Genomic DNA, 16605 nt, shown 5'->3' with positions numbered 1-16605 from the left:
TCGTTCCCATGATAAACTTTTACAGAACGGTAGGATAATTGTTATCAAAAATTTCTCTCCTTGTATGATAGTTTTCAATATTTTGTATTAAAAATGAATTATTGATTATTTGAATTATTTTATCGGATATAGGATATCCTATCAATATCCTACATAGCAGAGAAAAAATTAATGAGGCGCTTAAAGTATTTTATAAAGTATTTTCAAAAATAATCAGATACGTAACGAAGTTCGTCCGACATCAAACTTCGTTTAAATTTTCCACATGACATGTTTATTTAACCGTAGGGCAAAGAATTGAATGTGATTTTTTGTGGAGAATGTTCCCATAAACTCGTGAGAACGCGTCACGCGATTTACTAGAAATGAAGTGAGGAAAAAAAATTGGGGAAATGGAGGGAAATAGAGTTGTGAACAGGTGGTATGAGGGAGTACAGTCAATACCCCATTCTCGAGGCATCAAAACCCTTCGGATGGAGCTGAATAAAATCTCCAGCGCTTGATTCGAATCTCAAGACGGTTAAAATCCACGGTTTTCAGCTTTTTGGAAACTCTAGATGCTCTTCCCCCTTTCGATAATGCGTCAACTGCGCAAGGTATTACCTATCCGAGATTTTTTTTCGTCGGTCTGGGTTACGTGCGGTGGGAAGGGATGACGGGGGTCAGATAGTAGGGGCTTTTGTTGGGATTTCTGAAAGGATCTTTCGGGTTTACTTGGATTTCTTGGTTGGATCTGGAGAGCCAACCGTGAAAGTTTCGGGTCGAGGAGCGGATTGATGAGTGAGTTTTAGGTTGGAGTTTTGATGCGTTGCAGTTGGATGTTGATAAATATTTGTGGATTTCATGACGATGAGAAAGAAGGGGTTATTGAAGATTAATCGAGGATTTGATGGGGCTGAAAATTTTGAAGTCATTACTATCAGTTGACTTATTTGCTGCTGTAGAATTTAGAATTGTTTACTCAATAGTCAATTGACAATTCCATACTGTCAATTGTTTAATTCATGGTCGATTGAAAATTCAAGTTATTAATTATTTTATTATTTTTCAAATTTCAATGAACATAAGTAAACCTTAATTATTCTGTGGTACAACTTCTCTTAGTATTAATAATCTAATGATTGATGCCGATCCCTGTAGATATCTATCCTAATTCGACCCCAGTGGTTGCGATGCAAGGTACAGAGAGGCTATCCATGATGCTTGCTCACTGGTGATTTTCAATGATTCAGTTCCATTGGTCAACTTCGCCAGGTACGGCGAAGTCCATCCGCCTACTAGACCACCTAAGACAGCTAGTAGATGAACTGGAAAGTGAATAATCAATTGCTAAGTGATGATGATGATGGCTTCGTCTGGCAAATGACTCACGTGTTAATGCAGTACACCATTGAGTCCAGAATTTCTGTCTGTTATCCATGGCATTCACGGCTTCTATGTGGACTTGGCCAATTACTAGAATCTAATTGTCCATTCGACCTCCCGAAATGCGATAGAGTACGCCATATAGTATACTGAAAAGTGCACTTGTTGAGATTCAACTTACCTGAACTAAGTGGTTGACTAAAGGTAGATATAATATTTCCAAAGCTTGTCACTTTGAAAATTAATGAAGTTGCGTTATCGCAACTTTCGTTATTCATTATTTCGACAATGTTGGGCTCCGCTGTAAGCAACTATTTTATCATTCGTTCTTTCACAATTTCATTTCGTTGTATCGAAAATAATTGTATTTTTTAATTCAGTTGATCGATAAGATGGAAAAATTTGAATTTCTCGTTTATTCTTGCCATTATTTTCTCTTTTTCCAGCGACACGTGTGTGTCAAAATGACAATGTTATTTTGATAAAATTATTCAACATTTTTCCCTTGATCTTAACTCGCATTTCCAGTTTTTCTAAACTGTACGAATGAATAGCTCTCGTACGAGAGGAAGCCGAGGATAAAGGACGCGGACGGTTAATGAGTAATGCCGAAGGCTCGGCTACATCTTTTATTCATTCCACGGGATACGTAGAAGCGAAAACATCGTACTGTCGCTTTTACGCAATGGGGTTTAAAGGAGAGAAACAAAATGCCGGGGATGTATGCACAGTGGCTACTTGTTCATTTTTTTTTTCTTCACTCGGGCTTTTATACCATCCCGCCATATTCCATTTCCGGCTCGCTGAAGGTCCTTGGTGACTTCTGCTCGAGACGAATCATTCGGCTATCGCCGTTTCCTGTCTGTGATCTACGAATTGAATTTCTCGATTTATGTATTTATATCTTCGTTTTGGGATTTGGTGGATCAATGTATTGACAGAATTCAGCATGAAAGGGGATGATGTATTATTAATGGGGTTGTCTTGCCAATGAGAAGTTTGGAATTCAATTTTTGAAAACATTTTTTTTTGTGGAAATTTTTTAAAGCTTCAAAAAATAATATTTTCTCTAAATCATTCTTTTTTAATAATGTTTAAAGAAAATTAATTTATAATTCCACTCATATAGATTCTTCGGAGAATGACTGAGATGATTTTTCAGATAAATCGTCCCCTCTCGAAAATTTCTATAGATCAATAGAATTGCCGACGTTTAATGTCATATGTTGTCTACAACTTTTATGTTTTTGTGGCTCATGTTTGGATGAGGGGAGCGTGGGTAACAGCTGACAGAGAGATATTGAACCATCCCAGGACGATTCAGGCATGAATTTATTTATCAGTGGGGTCGAAGGGTGTTGTTGGCTCTCGCGAGATAAAAACATGGCTGACCACCGGCAATTAGCACCGAACACGCTCCCAACATTCCGCGGGAGCCTAGTGTTCACGTGGTGCATGTCCACCGATCGCTTACCCACATGTTATCCCTTCTAACGATTTTCTTTCCGCAATTTATAATTGTTCAAGTGACATGATGGAAATTACAGTTTCACACATTAATTACAAAAAAAACATTAATCACGGACTTGAAATCTGGATGTCTTCTTTTATAAATAAAACAAAAATTAAGAATTACGGAAGATTGTGGCTTCATGCATAAATTTCAGATAGAACCCATGAATTATTACATTCTTATTAAATTTTCATTCTAAATTCTTCAGGGGAAAATAAATTGTTCTCCCAATTTTTTTGATATTGCAGAATAATCTCTTGGTCTATTCCATGAATTCTGAAAAAGATTTTTAAAAAATTTATAATTGCCCAGATTATTTGGATATCCTGAAGGCATCGAGCTCTTAATTGGCTTGAGTTTCTCTTAATTCAAGCAAAAAAATCGTTGGAAATTCAGAAAGAAATTTTCAAAAATCCAGATCGATTCGAGAATAGTCAACTCTACGACGAAGTTGTATTTTTTATTAGATTTCTTATGTGAGGATAACATTCTTTATGAAGTTGAGTTCAATGTAGTGATACACAAAGGAATCTTCACCGGTGACCGAACTCCAGATTCCCGTGGAATCATTGAGATTTTTTTTCTTTTACGGAAAAATCGAGGAATTGGAATCGGTTGAATGGTGTGAGGGACAATGGATTCATTGTGGGAGGATTTTTATAGGGTTCACCCAGGCCTCTCTTTGTAGCAAAAATCGGGTAGGGGTGAAGAACCGGGGAAAGGATGGGGGAGAAAAAAATTGAGTCTACAACAGCTGCGAGTGCTCGGAAAAAATGGAAAATTGAAGGTGGAGAAGGCGATGAGGCGATGATGTATTCGCTGATTATTTCGTCAGTATCTCAGAAATGTTAGATGAACGTTATCAAGTAAAAATGCCACTGATTTTGATCTCGAGTCTCACGGACTTTCACTAAACCCTTCGAACAAGAAATTTTTATTACTCATTTTCTCCGAAAAAATGCCCAGTGCAGGGAGGCTATTCGTTAATGAAGCCCACGGCAATTAAAATTCCCTCAAATTTCAAGAAAAACGGTGACTGGAGGCATTTGTGTACTCCCAACGTAGAGCCAATAGAACCTTCCAGACGCTCCAGAAAACCCTACCGTCAAAGAGTTTCATTCATCTGTCGAGGAGAGCGGCAAACATCACTTGGTCGACTGACACACGTGTGCCCCAAGTATCACCATTGGCATTGTACAATCTCCCCAGGATTTATGTCCCTTTCGGCGCCGGGTCAAAAGCGCTACTGCTCACCAGAAAAGACATCTCATAATGTCAGTTCGTTACGGGTTTTTATGTTTTTTCAGATTTCCTTTTTTTTAACCCCACTTCAATACTTTCAGAAACACTATAATCACGTTCTTCTGCTCTTTCGCCCCGTTAATACCCGGTTAATGTTAATTATCTTTCACACTGAAACAGGCCTTCATTCAGGGGATTTTCAATTTTTAAAGATTTTTTTTGGATTTCTCTTTCGTAGAATTGAAATTTATTGAGATAAATGGCTTATTAGGATATTTATTAATTAAATGATGCATTGGAATTGACAACATTTTGATTATTTATGCAAATATTTTCGTTAATTCATTTTGTTTTGTAAGCAAAAATGTTTTCTGACATACTGTTAGAAATTTCAGTCACACGTCATCTGAATTTTCGATGTTGTGAGGTTGAATTCAATTTCAAATGAAAGCCCTCAGTAAATATCTCATTCATCTTGGAAATTCAAGAAAATTGGGTTTTTCATATTAAAGAATCACTGATTTTTCAATGAAAGCTTGAATTTTGAAACTCATCGTGCAAATTGGGCGTCACATTCAATTCAATTTTCAATAGATTGAGAATTCATAAAAGTTGTTACCTAAATTGCCAAAATTTTCGAGGTTTTTCAGTGCCGTGTGTAATTAACTGATTCGTCAGTGAATAAATATACAAAAATTACATGTAATTTTGTAATTGTTAAAAGCTTCAAGCTTTTCCACTTGAAATTTCAAGAGTAATTTTCTAACAGTGCTTATCCCTCTGGCATCAACAAATAACATTCCTTTAATCGTCACGATTTCGAAGAAAAGTGACATTGGTTGAGAAGAAAAGAGTCTCATATTGAGACTTTAAAAACTCTGAACTCACGAATTTCAGACTACAAATTAAGACTTTTGAAAATCTTACATTAAGACCTTTGAAAAGATAAAATTATTTATTATTTTTTGCACGTGTGATCATGAAAAATAAACGATGACACTCAAGGTTACGTTGGCTCATTCAACGTGCAATAAATTCTTCATATAAAATTTCTCATTGTCCGTATGATGACGAATGAAGACTCACGTTGCCCGCGCGGTATCCCCCACCGGTATTTTCCCCCCGACGTTTTGATATCTCCAATGCTCATCACGCGCATTGAACTGTAATAGACGTTGGCGATGAGGACTCATTGTTGGTGGATAAGTGTCGATTATCACCAGACTGAAAGGGTCGAGGCATCGTTAGCGTAGATTCTCCGTCTATTGACGATGCGTTTATGTTATTTATTCATTCTCACATGCTCCACCACTGCTGACCGACGTCAGAGGTGTCAGTGGGCTTGAAAATACCTCTCGTGAATCCACGGATGTCTTAATTGATGGGTTGGGCAGAAAAAAAATTGTGAACATTATGTCAGAATGATGTCAAATTATTCGAGATAAAAATTTGCGATGAAAAAGTGAAACTATGAGGGGATTTTTGTTGTTGATTCATTTGGGCGACGAGTAGTGGAATTCCCCCGACATTATCTCATGGGAAATTAGTTACGTGATGGGAATACGGAATGATGGGACGCGTGGTCAAGTGTCGAGAGGTGTCGAACGTCCTTTGAAGGTTGCGGGTCCCTCTGGTCTCAAACCGCTGAGAGATAGTGGAGGAAATTGTTGTGGGAATGGGGCACGTGATGGAATTCACGGTTATGTACAACGTATTGGTTAACATTTATGTTTGAATTATCAATGATTACGTTTCAAATTCGATATTGCACACAGAAAGATCCGACACTTTGGCCTCCGGTGAAAAATTTTTTTTTTCGTTTTTCACTTTTTCCACATACTTTTGATAGTTCTGAATAGCCCGTCGCTTAAATAGTTGGAATCAACGTTCACCCGGCTAAAAAATTCGATTTTGGCGAAAATCCACTTGCCCCGGAAAACCCGAAAATCTGACCCTTTGGCTGGGGCCAAAAAAAACGGTTTCTCAGTTTTCACTTTTTCCACATACTTTTGACAGTTCTGACTAGCCCGGCGCTTAAATAGTTGGAATCAACGTTCACCCGGCTAAAAAATTCGATTTTGGCGAAAATCCACTTGCCCCGGAAAACCCGAAAATCTGACCCTTTGGCTGGGGCCAAAAAAAACGGTTTCTCAGTTTTCACTTTTTCCACATACTTTTGACAGTTCTGACTAGCCCGGCGCTTAAATAGTTGGAATCAACGTTCACCCGGCTAAAAAATTCGATTTTGGCGAAAATCCACTTGCCCCGGAAAACCCGAAAATCTGACCCTTTGGCTGGGGCCAAAAAAAACGGTTTCTCAGTTTTCACTTTTTCCACATACTTTTGACAGTTCTGACTAGCCCGGCGCTTAAATAGTTGGAATCAACGTTCACCCGGCTAAAAAATTCGATTTTGGCGAAAAATCCAAGATCTGACACTTTGACCTTTTTCCCCCGAAAAAAAAGCCTAAATATGGCCCTTTGGCTGCGGGTGCAAAGAAAAAAAATTTTATTTCTGCTTTTCTGGGGCAAGTGAGGGGCGCAGTGACATTAGGCGGGCCAGAAAATACAGAATCAACGTTCACTCGGCGGAAAAGTTCGATTTTGCCTAAAGTCGACTTTCCCCTGAAAAATCCAAGATAACACTTCGGCCCCAGGTGAAAACAAAATTTTTTTATTTCGACATTTCCGGCGCCTCCGAGTGTTTCAGGAGCATCAGAAACGTTAATCGTTATAAAAATTAAGGAATGTAATCGAAACTAACTTTTATTTTTGAGGCCTTCCAGAGGCTCGAATAAGCCTTGACGTACTGAGCTTCAATACTCAAAGCCTGGGCTAGGCCTGAATTGAACCTCGGCAATGGCCCCTTGAATCGCCCTCATTTCAGGCTCGAGTGAACGATGAAATCACGCCCGTCCCAGGCCTGAGTCACTGACCCTCGCAAACCTAGGCTCGCACAGACTTGTTTCCATCGTCAGCCTATATAATTCCTACCTGGGAAATACGCTTTTTTAAAGCTTAAATTCCGATTTTTATGACGGAAAAAAAGCCACCGGACATCATATTGACGTTAAGCGTAAATTACATATATCAAAACGTAATTTACGTTTCGGTTTTTCTGTGTGTGAATTTGAACGATTATAAAGCTTCCATTTAGCAGGAAAAATTGTATTTTCCAATTTTTTCTGTATCAGAGCGATGGGGAGTAGGGGGAGGGTAGCAATACGCATATATCTAGAATTTTCATCATCTTGTTTTTCCCCAAATCTCTTGTGATGTATTCTATTCATCTAGAAAATATAATAATTGATGATTAATGAATGAGTTTTCTTTGCGACGCAAAATGTCCTATTTCGTTTCGTATTTGTTATCGGTAATTGTTCGCAATTATCCACCATTTTCCCTGTCTTATCTTCAAACAAGCCGTCTGTTCCCAATCGTATGTGCGTAGCTAGCGGTAAAAATAACACGAATTACAATAACTTCCTCCCTTCGGGTCGGGAAGTTAAAAATTATTGGAAGACAAAAAATAATTTCTTACAAAAATTCAAGTGCTGATAACGTAATTTTTTTTGGTATTTCTGGTGATATTTTCACGTATTTCTGATCATTTTTTTTGAGGGATCTGCGAAAATTACATGTCAACGGAAAAAAAATTACTATTTTCTGGCTTTTTTTGCCCCCGCTGTAGGGTGAACAAGACCTAGAAAGGGGATTCCGCTCCGTGTGTTTGGTAATTTTTCTTCATTTTTTCCTCCGTATGTTATTTATTCATCCGGCAGAAAATAATTAAAAATAGTCTAAGAGAATAATTAAAAATTAAATTGTTAAAAAACAATGATTAAAAATTAAATTGACAAATATGTTTTCCATGCAATGGAATTTTCGTAATACAAAAATAGGCAAGGAAGGTGCAACATTGTTTTGTACTCTGTTTATCGATAATTATTGGTCTTATTAGTGAAAGAGTAGGTCAAAAAAATCATTATAGTCCGATAACGAGCATGAGTACTTACTGTGCAAGTTGTTCTGAGCATATAAAACTCTCACAGCAGTCTGTTCTTTCTTCATTCGTCAACTGTATACCAAGTTGGGAACTGTCGCATTGTCGCGAAGAACTCGTGCCTTTTCCATACCGAAATGGCATCCAAGCTCAATATCATACGGATTTTGGTGGTCTGCATGATGATCATTCCGTACATAGCGGTGGTCAACGGGCAAGATGGCCGTCAGAGACGTAAGCCAATATATATAATTTTTTGAAATCATTTGGTAGTGATGTTGAATGTTGAATTCAGTAGCGAAGTGGTAAAACGGTACAAGTCAATTTGGACTATTCACCGGTTTTTAATGAATATCCCGAAATCTAAGGGCGATAGTAAAATTTTTGTCATAACCTTTTTTGTAGAGCCGATTGAGAGCTACGACAAATGTAATTACGAAAATTTCGTTACTCCCTTAGAGTCCGAAATATTCCTCAAAAACTCAACTGGGAGATGAGTCGACTTAAAGTAGCTCTATTCAAAGATTATTGATAACTACAAAAAAATTGCAGAAAACTCGATTAGATTCGGAATTCTAATTTTTTTCTCAATTTAATTATCGTTTTGGTTTTTCAAAGAAGAAATGTTTGAGAAAATATCAATATTTTGCGAAATTTAATTTAGATAATACTGACTGGGTATGAATGTTTTCAAATTTTTTCCATGCAATTTAGTTGAAAAATTTAAAAACTGAAAATATCCAAAAGCACAGTGTAGCCCGGCCGAAGGGTAGAGCTACTTTAAACCGGTTTACCACTTCACTACTAAATTAAAATCACTTGGATTGGGGTTTAGTTGTACAGGTAAACTTATATTTGATGGAATTATTCATCAGTAGACTCTTAAAAAATGCAGTTGACCAGTTTTCGATTGAACTACTCTGATTCATTTATTCTTCTTTTAGTATGTGAAACCCCTGCCGATTGCGGAGAAGAACCTTGTCCTCCAGGCGTCGAGAAATTATGCCACGCAACTTTTAATATACCTCCAAAAATATGCCTGTGTAAGGTGGAGTAATGACCACCATAATGTCCACGGTAGCAACGAGGCAAATGCAATATGCAAAGTATTTGAACTTTGACTGTTCAAGTTTCCAAATGAATTATGTCAATCGCTTCCATGCATATTTCTAAATCTCCTCCTCCGAGCAATAGTGCCGTTATATTATACAAAATTAAATTGGAAGAATGAGAAATAATTAAATCCTTACAGAATATCTCGTCACCATGAGTTTTTTTCTGAAAATTAAGATTCCAATTTCCTTCTATGGGGCTTCTTATGAGAGAGTTTTCACCCGTGTTTTCTGCGGGTGAAAAAAGAAATTTTTTATTTCTGCATTTCTGGGGCAAGTGAGGAGCGCAGTGGCATTAGGCGGGCCAGAAAATACAGAATCAACCTTCACTCGGCGGAAAAATTCGATTTTGGCGAAAGTCGACTTTCCCCTGAAAAATCCAAGATGACACTTTGGCCCCAGGTGAAAAAAAAATTTTTTATTTCGACATTTCCGGCGCCTCCGAGTGTTTCATGAGCATCAGAAACGTTAGTCGTTATAAAAATTAAGGAATGTAATCGAAACTAACGTTCATTTTTGAGGTCGTGCCGAGGCTCGAATAAGCCTTGACGTTGCCTTGAAGCTGAGCCTCAATACTCAAAGCCTGGGCTAGGCCTGAATTGAACCTCGGCAATGGCCCCTTGAATCGCCCTCATTTCAGGCTCGAGTGAACGATGAAATCACGCCCGTCTCAGTCCTGAGTCCCTGACCCTCGCAAACCTAGGCTCGCACAGGCTTGTTTCCATCGTCAGCTTATATAATTCCTACCTGGGAAATACGCTTTTTTAAAGCTTAAATTCCGATTTTTATGACGGACAAAAAAGCCACTGGACATCATATTGACGTTAAGCGTAAATTACATTTATCAAAACGTAATTTACGTTTCGGTTTTTCTGTGTGTGAATTTGAACGATTATAAAGCTTCCATTTAGCAGCAAAAATTGTATTTTCCAATTTTTTCTGTGTCAGAGCGATGGGGAGTATGGGCATATATCTAGAATTTTCAGCATCTTGTTTTTCCCCAAATCTCTTGTGATGTATTCTATTCATCTAGAAAATATAATAATTGATGATTGATGAATGAGTTTTCTTTGCAACGCAAAATGTCCTATTTCTTTTCGTATTTGTTATCGGTAACTGTTCGCAATTATCCACAATCTTCCCTGTCTTATTTTCAAACGAGCCATCTGTTCTCAATCGTACGTGCGTCGCTAGCGGTAAAACTAAAAAGAAAAATTATTGATATACAAAAAATAATTTCTTACGAAAATTCAAGTGTTGATAACGTAAATTTTTTTGGTATTTCTGGTGATATTTTCACGTATTTCTGATCAATTTTTTTGAGGGATCTGCGAAAATTACATGTCAGCGGAGAAAAAAATTACTATTTTCTGGCTTTTTTTGCCCCCGCTGTAGGGTGAACAAGACCTAGAAAAGGGATTCCGCTCCATGTGTTTGGTAATTTTTCTTCATTTTTTCCTCCGTATGTTATTTATTCATCCGGCAGAAAAGAATTAAAAGTAGTTTAAAAGAATAATTGAAAATTAAGTTGTTAAAAAACAATAATTAAAAATTGAATTGACGAATATGTTTTCCATGCAATGGAATTTTCGTAATACAAAAATAGGCAGCGAAGGTGCAACATTGTTTGGTACTCTGGTGATCGATAGCTGCTATTGGCTGTCCATAATTTTTGTTTTATTGGTGAAAAAGTAGGCCAAAAAAGTCATTATAGTCCGATAACGAGCATGATGATTTACTGTGCAAGTTTTTCTGAGCATATAAAAGCCACACAGCAATCTGTTCTTTCTTCATTCGTCAACTGTATACCAAGTTGGGAACTGTTGCATTGTCGTGAAGAACTCGTGCCTTTTCCATACCGAAATGGCATCCAAGCTCAATATCATACGGATTTTGGTGGTCTGCATGATGATCATTCCGTACATAGCGCTGGTCAACGGGCAAGATAGTCAAATAAGATGTAAGCCTATATATATAATTGTTCTGCTGCAAGTAAAGAGTAAAAAATCCTTTTAACACCGGTTAGTGTTGAACTAACGCCTGATTTCACATATTTCGTGTTATGGTGAAGTGTAATTTCAACAACGCAACTCCACACCGAAAACGGTGTGGACTCAATACCCAATTTTTCATCTACGGTGGAGATGTCGATTTCGGAAATCATTTGGTAGGGATGTTCTCTCGATAGAGTCGTAAGAATTCAGTAGCGAAGTGGAAAACGGTACAAGTCAATTTTGACTATTGACCGGTTTTCAGTGAATATCTCGGAATCTAAGGGAGATAGCAAAATTTTTGTTATAACCATTTTTGTAGGGCCGATTGAGAGCTACAAAAAATGTAGTTACAAAAATTTCGCTATCTCCCTTAGAGTCCGAAATATTCCTCAAAATCTCAACTGGGAGATAAGTCGACTTAAACCGGTTTGCCATTTCGCTACTAAATTAAAATCGCTTGGGTTGGGGTATAATTGTACAGGTAAACTTGTATTTGATAGAATTATTCATCAGTAGACCCTTAAAAAATGCAGTTGAACAGTCCAACCAGATTGAACTATTCTGATTCATTTATTATTCTTCTTTTAGATTGTGAAACCCCTGCCGATTGCGCAGCAGAACCTTGTCCCCCAGGTGTCGAGAAACTATGTCACGCAGTCTTTAATATCCCTCCAAAAACATGCCTGTGTAAGGTGTCGTAATGACGATCGTATTGGTATATGCATGGCAGCAACGAGGCAAATGCAAAGTATTTGAAAAAAACTTCGACTCTTCAAGTTTCCAAATGAATTATTTCAATCGCTTCCATGCATATTCCTAAATCTCCTACTCCGAGCAATAGTGTCGTTATATTATACAAAATCAAATTGGAAGAATGAGAAATAATTAAATCCTTACAGAATGGCACGTCACGATGAGTTTTTATTCTGAAAATTAAGATTCCAATTTCGTTCCATGGGGCTTCTTATGAGAGAGTTTTCTCCGTGTGGTTCATCTGTGTCCTCGATGAAAATGCTTTATCCGTCAGGGGATGTGAGTCGAAGAATCTTCCTAAGCTAGAGGCTTTTGGGCCCTCTTTTCTCGATTTTTTTTTTGATACACATAGATGTATTTTTCTTTAGACACCTGAATTCGCCAGCTACACTGTTAGAAAATTACTCCTGAAAAATCAGTTGAATTCTGGATGATAATGAAAATTATTAAATAATTTGAAAATTCAAGCAGCAGTTTCCTTGAATTTTCACTTCACTGAATTCCCAATATTGAGAATTCAAGTGCAACTATTGCTTAATTCTCAAAAAATTTCTAACAGTGTACTGCCGAGAGAAGAGAGAAATGAAACGAGGCAAGAGAAGAATGATCAAAGTTGAAACGACAGGAAAGAAAGTCGATGAGAGGGAAACTTTTATTGGAAAAAAATCTGTACTTTCGTCTGACCCACACCCATATTTAACTACTTTTTTAGTAGATCATGAATACTCAATGTTGATCAACAATCTGTGCTTCATTAATTATTCTTCTCTAACATCATATCATTCTTAAGATTATTCTTTTTTTGAGACATCTTATTTTCGTAATTCATCGCGCACCGACGAATGACGAGTTGAAACGGGAGAATGTTTCTGAAATTGGCTCTCGTCTCGTGGCATCTCTATAAAAATTCAAAACGACCGACCCTTAGGTGGGAATGAAGGGTTGAATTCTCGATCTAGCATCCTAGAACCAGACAATAGAACCTCATAATTCAGAATTGGTCCAAGAACCCACGCCCATCGAAGCCAAAAGACTGGGGATATTTCATCACATCTGTATGCATATCCTCCTACATCAGGAGAGCCCCACATTGACCCCTTGGCGAGGGAGGGGGGAGAAGAGGAACGCATACGTCGAACTTGGCATTCGGCTGTTGTGGGTTTTTGCGAGCCAGATAAAAAAATATATGAATGAGAGATTTAAAAAAAAGGGAGTGGAGAGGGCGCCGAGGGTGAGCATAAAGTATCCCCAGAACGATCGTAAAACATGTGATATCATCTTGGTGGCCGACCGCCAACTTGGGGGCTTTTGTTTCCCTCTTGTGAGTTGTGTTGTCGCCATTGTTTTCGTTCTTTATCTCGTACGAAAAACTCGAAAATTTCCGTTGCCAAAATATTTACTCTCGGGCATTTGTTTTTTGGTGGAGAATATTTCTTTGGGTGTTGAGAAATTTGAATGATGCTTTGATCGAGGGAGACTTGTGCTTGGATACGGAGAGAAATAACCGGGAATTCATGTGGGGACATTGGAAGAGGAGTTCTAGTGCTGTATAAAAATGAGGAGAGCGTCTGCATCAGAAAATTTGCTGGTTTTGTGATGGAAACTATTTTATTTGTAGTACAAGAATTATTTGACTGTCAAGGAACTCTGAAAACCATAGATATTACTATTAGATTGATGAAGGCCTGACATGAGAAATACTTTTACACTCATCTATGTTAAACTTTAAATATAGTACTCCTGATAGTGCTATATTTAAAGTAACGAAAATTAACAGTTGAAAGATCGCTTTTCTCATGCAATATAGTCAACCATTTAATAAAAATGAATGGAGCATATGTGTGCTCACTAAAGCACCATTTCATTCCATTTAACGGGAAAAAAATTATAAAAATTTCACTTTTCTTAGAAAAAAAATGAATTTTCATGCTGAGAAGAAAAATTTGTGGCAAACAAATTCATTTCGACAAGACTTTAAACTGAGATGTTATGTGAAAATTTTAGGCATTTGATTATTGATTGAATTTTCAATGAAACATAAAAATTCAGGAACAAAATCACATGAATTTTAAATTTTTCCCTGAATTTTCCTGATTTTTTGAATTTTTATGGAATGATTGAACTGAAAAATCAAGCACTTTATTGATTTTCAGATCATTCGAACAGAAAATTAATGGAATATTAAACATGATAAAAATTTCAGGGATTTCACACGGAAAATTTTTAACAGTGTATGCGTCAATTCCTCATTTGACACCTGTACTGTGCACCCCGCCAACAATTTCCGAATGAAATCCCCACAGGTAATTACTGTCTGTCACTCGTTCTCAGCCAACCAATAAGATTTTCCACACTCATTGAGTGTCACGTGTGGGTAGACAGCGTCATAACACCAGTTTTTATCCCACCTGGAAGATGCTAACGCAAGAATTTCTACGTCTGGTGACCCTTAAACACTTGTACTTTATTCCAAGCGAAATGGAGTTTAATATACACGTGAGGATTTTATACTCCAGTCTTTTATGCAGTAGCTACTACGAAGGAGCATGTCCGGGTCACATGTGCCCGCAACACCAGCCCCTCTTCTTTTTCTGAATGTAAATGCATACGCAGGACTCGACTTACCGGTAAGAGAAGAGGGGCTCGATGAGAAATCCGATGTTATCGATGTTGTGATCTCTCGCGTTGTTTTTTTATTTCAACCTATGAAGGAGGTAAATGACTGAATACATTTCTTCGTTTATTCGTTCCATTCTTAGACGGAAAAAATTAATTTAATCTTCAAATTAATTTTTTATTTTGAAGAATTCATTGATCCTACACTGAGAGATAAAATTAATTATTCCCCTGAAGAAATTTTTGTCGTATTGAATTAAATAATTTGTGGACAAAAAAGTTTCCACCAAAATATGATAATTTGCGTAGTTGTAATTGTTCTCGTGAGACAGTCATGTCTTTCGGGTAAATTCATTCGAATTTTTTGTGAAAGTTATTAAATTTCCATCTATCAAGTCGGCAAAGCCAATTCCTCTCAGTGTAAAGTACTAAAGAAAATTTCCAAATTTACGAACAAGTTAATCTTCGAAATGATTAACCTATTTACTCATCATTTGAATTAATTCCATTTGCTCATTTTTCATAAATTTCTCCGAATCAAAAAGAAAAATTTCAATCATTTTCATTATCATGATGATTATACCGAAATGAGATAATTATCAATAAAAGACAGGAAATCGACTCAATCCATTGAACTCCATCCTCTCTCTCTCCGAAATCATCAACTTTTTGTCCATCTCTTGATGCCTACCAAGAGGGCAACAGGATAAATATGTATACCCACATGTACATATTTATCGTCGGCATTTCATCCAAAAGTTCCTCCACGTGACTGGCGAATAAAAAAAACCCGAATCAACGATTCTCAAGGCTCACCGTCAGCAATAACAAATTGCCCAGTAGTCCTGGTACAATGTACGCAGACGTATTGTCCCTGCAGATCTACAGCGCATGCGCATGTGTCCATCCTGCGCTGGGACGTATGCGCAGGGGCAGTGATTAATTGGTCCTGAGACGACGGTGGAGACGAAAAAGAAGGGCTCGGAGAGGGACATGGACACATTTTTTTTTCAGTCGAGATATTTGCATGTCAAGGCGGATTGATGGCATCTTTTGGATTTGTGTAGGTGCACTTGAGCATCTCAGGCGCACCCCAACAGCTGAAATTTCCATTTCGACATTTTACTTTCAAATATATGCATTCGCATTCTTTTAAAGGGATTCATGAAAACGTGAGCGGTGAGGGAGGGGTATTATCATTATTCTCTTTTTTCAGTTTGAATGCCGAATTTATTTATAACATGCGGAGGGATATTTTTATTCAACTAAATGGAGTTGAATGCACTTGAGAATTATTTGGTGGTAGAGATAAGATATCGAACAAACGCCGGGCTTTTTTAATAAAATGCCATTGCACTGGTGAAAATTTTAGACTTCTGGTGAAAATTTTAGACCGATATGACAGACACACAAAGGAGTCACTTTTTTCGGGATAATTTTTCTTTTTGAAATTTCTCCTGTAAAAAAAATTAATTAATGGAATTTTAAAACTCATGATTTTTCTTTCTTAAATCGAAGTCAATGTCGCTATGCTGAAAATTTCTACTAAATCGCCGGTAAAATTTCAATTTCCACCGTGTGATTTCATCAAGTTCACAAAATTATCCTACTATCGCGGGATATTTTTACTGTGAGAGACCTGAAGAGCCCCAATTTATTATTAATGACGGATAAATCCCAACCCATTCAATTTGCACTCGTCAATTTCCATCGATTAACCACAACGTTTTGACTAAGTCCCCGTGAAAATATTTATCTCCATCGTTAAGCACACATTCAAGACATCTCTTCGGTGTACAATAGAAGCATCGATCAGCCATAAGCTCGAATGCAGCGTGCATTAATCTTGATCGGTAACGCTGGGATCGCAGGCATTTGTGAGGAACAAAAACATCACTGGTTTTCTGCGTCGTTGATTTAATATTTATATCTGATATAAATTACTATTATCACGTGATTAACTGTAACGCAATGCATGAAACCTTCGAATTTCTTCGATTATTGAGCT

The 16605-nt window shown here is 37.3% G+C and overlaps 2 long non-coding RNA genes across 3 annotated transcripts; both read left to right on the top strand.

Annotated features, from left to right (window-relative positions):
• Positions 1–7607: 7607 nt before the first annotated feature.
• On the top strand, positions 7608–9386 carry LOC107035887. Of its 2 annotated transcripts, none has more exons than XR_001460768.2 (3): positions 7608–7852; positions 8172–8356; positions 9067–9386. It is a non-coding gene; the product is annotated as an uncharacterized LOC107035887 (long non-coding RNA). The 2 variants fall into 2 exon arrangements; XR_001460769.1 differs by having other exon boundaries at positions 7609–7852; positions 8175–8356.
• Positions 9387–11038: 1652 nt separating this feature from the next.
• On the top strand, positions 11039–12139 carry LOC107035886. The gene is made up of 2 exons (XR_001460767.1): positions 11039–11194; positions 11817–12139. It is a non-coding gene; the product is annotated as an uncharacterized LOC107035886 (long non-coding RNA).
• Positions 12140–16605: the final 4466 nt, after the last annotated feature.

This window comes from Diachasma alloeum, unplaced genomic scaffold (assembly GCF_001412515.2).
Source record: "Diachasma alloeum isolate Michigan unplaced genomic scaffold, Dall2.0 Dall_scaffold_00201, whole genome shotgun sequence".
NCBI lineage: Eukaryota > Metazoa > Arthropoda > Insecta > Hymenoptera > Braconidae > Diachasma > Diachasma alloeum.
Note: the sequence above shows the minus strand (reverse complement) of the source record. Positions and strands in the feature narration are given on the sequence as shown.